At 49.3% G+C, this 7,698-nt stretch overlaps 1 pseudogene; it reads right to left on the reverse strand.

The window, feature by feature from the left end:
- Positions 1-4,647: 4,647 nt before the first annotated feature.
- Positions 4,648-7,372, reverse strand: LOC147120418 (uncharacterized; annotated as a pseudogene).
- Between the last annotated feature and the right edge of the window lie 326 nt (positions 7,373-7,698).

A 7,698-nucleotide genomic window follows, 5' to 3' on the forward strand; every position in this document is an offset into this window, starting at 1 on the left:
TGTTTCTGGAAATCCTGTCCCAGGAGCACATCACTGCATAGGTTCTTGAGCACCCCGAGCTGGGTGGAGAAATAAGTGCGGCCATTGAGAATAAGGTCGACAAGAGAAAAGCCGGAAGAATTGGTGGTCAGTGTCGTCAGAGCCATTGCAATTTCCCGGTCCGAAGGGTAAATACGCAGTTTTAACTTACTGACAGTCCGCTCACTAATGAAGCTGTCAGAGCTGCATGATTCAATTAGTGCACTCAAAATTTGTCTATTTACTGAAACCTTCATGGCTGCATGGGACAGACTTTGGGGAAAAACAGTTGTGATGGGAGGAGGGCAGTTTTACCCTTGACAGCTGTAACCTTAATAGTGGTTCTTGGGGGAGGAGCAGTTTTATAGATTGCAGCTGTAACCTTAGTAGTGGCTCTTGGGGGACGAGCAGTTTTATAGATAGTAGCTGCAAAACTAACAGGAGCTCTCGACCGGTATACCTTAGAAAAGTGGCCTTTCTTACTAACAGCAGCTCTTGGCTGGCATACCTTAGAAAAGTGACCTTTCTTGCTGCAATGATTGCAGGTCGCGTTACGAGCAGGACAAAATTTCCTATAATGGAACGCGCCTCCACAGAAGAAACACTTCCTACCAGATTGCCAAGATGCCGCTAGGGTGGGGTCGTCATCAGTGTAGGTTTCTAGGGTAGGGTTGTCATCAGCCAGGTTGGAGTCGTCATCCGTGAGGGCTTCCGCCCGAGGCCTATTGAAGGAGTCACTAAAAGTGATAGCAGCAGCCCATGCACGTGGTGAAAGATAGGTATCTGCATTCCTCTTTGCTAAGTCCAGAGAACATGCCTGGTCATAGGCAGCCTGTAACTTGAGGGTTTTATTTTCCAACAGACGCTGACGTATGAAGGGAGACGCAATCCCATTAATAACGGAATCACGAATTAACTCCTCCTGGTACTGCTCAGCTGTAACAGCTTTAAGATTACAATCCTTGCTGAGCCTGCGAAGTTTCTGAAGGAATTCGTCAAGTGATTCCCCGGGTTGTTGTCGAGTTGTGGCCAATAGACGCCGAGCATAAATTTCATTTGGGGACTCCACATATAGCTGCTGTAGTACTTGGATAGCGGCGTCATAGTCTACACAGTCTTCGATATAATCAAACACAAGAGGGGATACATAATTAGCAAGCATTCGTAACTTGTGGGAACATTCTCACCACACTCCTCAAGGAAGTTGCTAAAGGTACGATACCAGTGTTTCCATACCTTAGCGGCTGTGAATTTGGGTCCAGGTCGAGACAGGCGGGTCTGAGTAGTTTCTCCATGATGGATCGATTACTTGTCTGAGTTCCCTTCTACAGTTTGAGTCGTAGTTGGCTGTTCCCGAATCACCCAAAGCGTGGAGTCGATATCAAGTTGATTAAATTGACGTAATAAAACTCACTATGCATTTGGTTTGAGCATAAAGCAAGGCTTTAATCAACTTGTTTCAGAACATGGAGGTCTAGTTGTACTTCACCTGTTCCTTGTCTCACAAAATGTCTCTGGCAAGCTGGGGCCAACGCCCGAGTATTTATACTCCTTGGACAGTGCCACCAGCTGGCCGTCCAGCGTTATTTCATGAGTAGTTTCTTGATGAATGATGAGATTTATAACACCTGCCATAGTTGAATAGCCCTTACTGTATGCAGCCATGGTCTTGCCTGAAATGCCTGCCATAGTTGAATAGCCCTTACTGTATGCAAAGTGTGGAATGCGCGTGTGTGTTTGATGAAAGGACCATAGGTGTTGGATGAGTGTTGGGCATTGGGGCTTTTAAGACCCTCTGGCCATAAAGTGAGGTTGAGATGATGGAGGGATGGAGAGGTTTTGAAAAAAAGGCACTCACCCTGACGACCCGAGTGAGGTCGTTGAACTTTTTCCTACATTGAAGATGGGTCCTAGGCACCATGCTGCTTGAGGAGACTCTCTGAGCCATCTCCCTCCACACTCTTCTGTACTCGCATGGCAAAGGCCTCCTGCCACTCTCTGGGTACAGAATTGATCTTCTGCGCTCCACCGCGCCAACCTGAGCCTCCAAGGCCCGCTCGCAGAAGCGCTGGGCTCGCTCCCTGGCCCACTCCATAGTCCTTGGCTGCAGGATTTAGCCACAGGTCTGCCCAGGCCGAGATTCAAGGCTCCAATGAGCAGGGTGTGGCTGCAGAGCAAGATCGACCCTTCCCTTTAAGAACTGACCGGCGCCAGTATGTCTGTGTTCAGTCGCTAACTGACAGCACCTGCGCTGCGCCCGCCCTCTGAGGTAGCGCCTCGTTCCTCGGCCTTAGCGCCTTAAGAGAGGTGTGTAGCGCCTGATTTAGTGCTCCAATCACCTCCAGGGGCGATAAAAGCCAAGTTTGCTGTCGGAGGTGATAATTAGCGGCAGGCGCTAAACTTTGCGCACCGCCAATAATGGCTCCCCATATGGGGCAATACCGAATTTTTCCCCCGTAGGTTTTAAGGAGCATCTTAAAGGAAGAGAGAGAGGTAGGCCGCAAAATTCGGTTCCTTAGCACCGGTAGTTTTATCGTTTTTTTGTAAAGTACATGGCGTCCTCAATTCCAGTGCAGCCCGTGCTGTTCGTCATCTTGGTGAGGGCGACAGTGCGGGCGGTACGTGCGTGCACCGGCAGTATACAGAGTAGGCAGATCATGGCATCAGTCAGCGTGCAATGCTAATTTGATGTACGACCTGCAATTTTCAACGTCGCCGCTCCTCCTAAACACACACAGCTGAACATGCGTTCAGCTGCACGAGGGAGCCCCCCACCAGCGCTACTTAAAGGGATACATCCAACTTGCAAGTAAGTTGATTATTTCTTTTGTACTGGCTTTTGCAGAGGTTATAGGAGTACTGGGTTGCTGGAAGACATTAAAAAAGTTGTTAAGGTATGCAGGAGTCCTGCTGGACGCTGGGAATGCGTTGGCTGGTACTGCGAGGCCTCTGAGTACACCACTTGCTCCCAGTCATGGGGGCTCTAGTTGCAACCCCCCATCATGCTGCAGCATGACAGGGAGATGGAGCAGAGGCAGCAAAGACAAGCTGCTCACAGAGGGAGGGGGAGAGGGGCTCTCAGCAGGAGGCCTTATCCACCAAGGGTCTTCAGGGAGCACTTCCCCGACCTGCACCTAAGCCAAGATCAGTGTGTTCGGTGGCTCTGCTTCATCAAGGAGGTGGTCAGAGAACTCTGCCATCTCTTGGAACCAGACCTGCAGCCTGAGAGCAGGGCGATGACAGCTCTGCCAGTGGCCCTCAAGGTGACCGTGACCCTGAATATTTTTGCCAGCAGATCCTTCCAGGCTGGAACAGGTGACACAGCAAACACCTCGCAGTTTGCTGGCTATCACTACATCCAGGAGATTACAGAAGCTCTGTATGCCAGGAGAAGGGGCTTCATTGTCTTCTCTCTAAACAGAGAGAAGGAGGAGGAGCATGCACACGGCTTTGCTAGGATATCGGGCTTCCCCATGGTGCAGGGTGCCATCGACTGCATACATGTGGCTTTGCAGGTGCCACATCTCAATGGTGAGATTTTCCATAACTGCAAAGGATGCCACTCACTTAATGTGCAGTTGGTGTGTGGCCATGGCCAGCGCAACATGATGGTGAATGCCCATTACCCTGCAGCAGTCATGATGTCTTCATGCTGCGCCAGTTCGCTGTGCTAGAAATCTTCCAGCCATCACGTCGAACCCGAGGGTGGCTGCTTGGTGACAAGGGCTATCCACTCTGCACTTGGTTGATGACACCCCTCCACAATCCCACCACTCGTGGCCAGCACTCATATAATGAGAGCCATACTGCCAGGAGGTACATTATCGAGCAGACCATCGGGGTGCTGAAACAATGGATCCACTGCCTTGACCGCTCAGGAGGTGCCCTCCAGTACTCGCCGGAGTGGGTTGCCCAATGCGTAGTGGTCTGCTGCATCCTCCACAACTTGGCCATCATGAGGGCGCAGCCCTTGTTACCATAGGTTCCATGACCACCTGAGGAGGAGGAGGCAGAGGAAGATGAAGAGAAGGAGGAGGAAGGGAGGAGGCAGCCTGCACATCCACGTTGTGGATGGGCTGTCCGTGAGCGCATCATCAGACTCCGGTTCCCCTGAATGAAACCCCAGATCCCTGTTGCTTAACAACTCCCCACCTTACCATTCCTCTGTCATGGACCATCACAGCGTCCTCTTGGCCACAATGTTGAAATGAAAGCCATACCAAAACAAATATTCCAAAGCATATTTATAAATCATTCAATCCAATACTACATAGAAAGTCAACTAATCACCCTTGTACATTTGCTTAGTGCCTGTTTTTCGTGTGCCTTTTCCTACTCTAGTGCTCCTACGAAGTGCTACCCCACAGTGGCTGCAGCATGGCTGGTGGAAGGCTGCTGACTTTCAGTGGGCAAGACTGCAGATGACCTTGCAGGATGATCTTGAGCAGCTCTGGGCCTAGAAGGCCCAGCTGTAGACTGCACCACCTCGGCATGGGCAGCAGCAGTCTGGGCTGGCTGGATCACAGGCAACAGCAAGGGCACTGGCGGAGTGGCAGTGTTGGGAGGACAAACCTTGTCTTCCTGAGAGAGGACAGCAAGTTCGTGCTCCATGGAGTCACTGCCACTCCCTCAGGGCAGCGCCTCAGCAATCCTAGTAATCTGTTGGAGCACTGATTGTTGGACTGCTGTGACACCCCGCAAGCCCCTTTCAACACTGGTAAATGCAGCCACGATGGCAGCAGTCTAAGCTTGCGTGGCAGCAAGCATGACAGATGCCTGAGCTTTCACTGCAGCACTCAGACATTGGGTCGCTTCAGCTTGTGCTGCAATGGTAGTTGAGACATTGCCCATCAGACCCTGCATCATGGTTGGGTCCACAAGTGTTCTATTGGAGTTGCCCATCACTTCCATCCTGGAAATCATGGGCTCCAAGCTCTCTGTATAGCCCTTTGCAAGTTTGGAGTCAGACTCCTCCATGCTTCATGAGAGTGACAACAGGCTCTCTGGCAGGCCTGCCAATGCACCAAACATTTCTGTGTGTATGCCCATCACCCTTCTTCTGTAGAACACCCCATCGAAATCCTCATCTGACTCCTCTGCAGTAGAACTCGTGTGTGACCTCGCTGGCACCTGCATCTGCATTACTCTTTCCTCCTGCCTGGCTGTAGGCCACTCGTGCCCGGTGACTCACCACGTGCAGATCCCGCCTCTATACTACTCTCTAAAGTACGTGCAGTGCCAGTTTCTGAGCTGGTGCCTGCGAGTGTGAGATCGAGTGACAGTGTCTGTTCTTTTCCATCACTCTCCTCTTGCTCTTCCTGTACTAGCTGGGAAGGTGGGAGTTCTTGGGTATCTGAAAAGAGAAAGGCACAAGGGTAGGGTTGTGGTGGGGGGAGGTGGGGTAGAAAGCAAGATGTGCATGCATACAACATCAACAGCTTGTAAGTGAGAAGAGATTGGGATGAAGGGGAAGTGGGATGTGAGAAGAAGGATTAGGTATGTGCATTCCATCATCTTCAATGGTTTCAGCGCCGCCGATCGCCACAGCCTCAGTGATGGCCCCTCCAATAATGTCAAGCACAGTCTTCTCCAGCTGGATCAGGATATGGAGTCTTGCCCATCCCCCACTGTTTAGCTGCTGCTGCTGCCTGCGGTTGTGAACTACCTTGGCCTGCAAGAAAAAGGGAAGTGTGTTAGTGAGTGTGGTGCAATGTGTTTGAGTGATGTGTCTGTCTTGGTTGAATAGTTGGGAGTGTGTGCAAAGTGTGAGATGTGGGTGTGAGGCACACAGCAGTGGTAGGTGTGTGAGGGTGAGGTGAAGCTATGAATATGAGGTATGAGTCATGGTTGATAGAGATTGTTGGTGGGTGAGTGATAGAGTGTGGTGCATTGAGCAGTGGCTGAGGCTAGTGGTGCAGTTGGTGGGAGATGGCTTTTGAAGATGCATTCACTAACCTTGACCGCTTGTGTGAGGTCATTCAACTTCTTTCAGCACTGGATCCAGGTCCTCGGGACAAGACTGCTAGCTATCTACTCCCAATGCCTTCTGACTCTGAGTCTAGAGGCCTCCTGGCCCCCTTCAGATAGAGGTCCTGTCTCCTCCTTTCTACCCCTTGCACTAAGGCTGCCAATGCTGTATCAGAGAGCCTCAGTGCCCTTTCTCTGCCCTGTTGAGCCATAACTGACTGACAGTTGCCTTGACAACCAGTTCACTGAGCTGCTGAATGCAGAATGCACCTCCCCTTTAAGAGGTGCAGACTGTGTTTAAAAGTGGAGGCTAGCTTTAAATAGAGCTAGGCTCGCACGAACTTTGGCCCCCTGCCAAGTGCTCAGCCACTCAGCAGCACTCTCAGCGCTGGGTTGCATGCATCAATAATATTAATTAGCAGGCAGCATGAATATTGCATGCTGCCTGCACTACTTTCAACGGGCGCAGGCCGATTGTGCATCGCAATCCCCACGCCTGTTTTCGGGCCTAATCAAATGTTTTGCCCGTAGAGAGGCTGAAAGGTTAAGGAAGGGAATTCCAGAGTTTAGGGACTAGGCAGCTAAAATCATGGCTGCCAATGGTGGAGTGATTAAAATAGCTGATGCGCAAGAGTCCAGAATTGGAGGAGCGCAGAGATCTCAGAGGGTTGTAGTACTGGAGGCTTTGGCCAGCCCTCCGTAAAGTGCACAGAAAAAATGGCCTGAAACTGCCGAGGTCAGGATGGATAGAGACTGTTGGTAGGTGAGTGATGGGGGTGTGGTGCATTGAGCAGTGTGTGAGGGTAGAGGTGCAGCTGGTGGGAGACGGCTTTTCGCTCGTCTCATCCCCACCCACCTGGTTCCCACCCCGAGTTAAAATTGGGGCTACAGTATTACATAACCAGGTTTTCTCCCCTTCAATGATGCTAACATTAAAATATCCACTCATATTCCTGATCTCATATAGAATCTACGGATATTGTTGTACTACAGGCATCTGTTTGGAATGTCAAAAGCTAGCAGACTAGAGTTGCACTCTGGGTCTCATGTCGCTTTCTGCCCATGGACAACGGACCTCTGTGCATGGTCACCAGCTTCCAAATGCCTGTTCAATTTGAATGTTCAGAGAGAGCTGTCTGCTATTTGTAAAATCATTAAACATTAATTTTAAAAGGTTTCTATGTGATCCATTGAACACAGACTGTGTGGTATACCTAGCCTGTAAAAGCTAAAAGATGTACTATGTATGAAATCATGACGGATATGTTTTTTAAATTTAATTTTGGTATCAATTTGTTTTAGAAAGCGATTCAAGAGCCTAAAATTACACACATTGTGATCATTTAGTAGTTGGTGGAGCTTTATAAACTGTACCTGCATACTGCATATCACTAGGTAACATCCATTTTACTAGCTCTAACATATTCCACTGAAAGTTTTATTTAAAAATATTTTTGAGCAGTAAATTGGCCAAGCTGAGTAAGCATGTTGTTAAAGTGCTGCAGTATTGCAGCTGTACTTGAGAGGAATATAAATTTTCTGATATATTCGGGAGACTCTTAATAATTTTAACACTCATCTTCCCTGCTTACTTCTATTCACTTACTGCACTCTCTCTACTAGGGTTTTTATTCTTCCAATTATAAAGGATTTTGTTATTTTGGACTTTTGGATACCAATTCTGTTTTTGCTGAAGTTAAACAAAAAGAAATT

The sequence above is a fragment of the Somniosus microcephalus genome, chromosome 4 (assembly GCF_052327205.1).
Source record: "Somniosus microcephalus isolate GS21.2 chromosome 4, FLI_Smic_1.0, whole genome shotgun sequence".
NCBI lineage: Eukaryota > Metazoa > Chordata > Chondrichthyes > Squaliformes > Somniosidae > Somniosus > Somniosus microcephalus.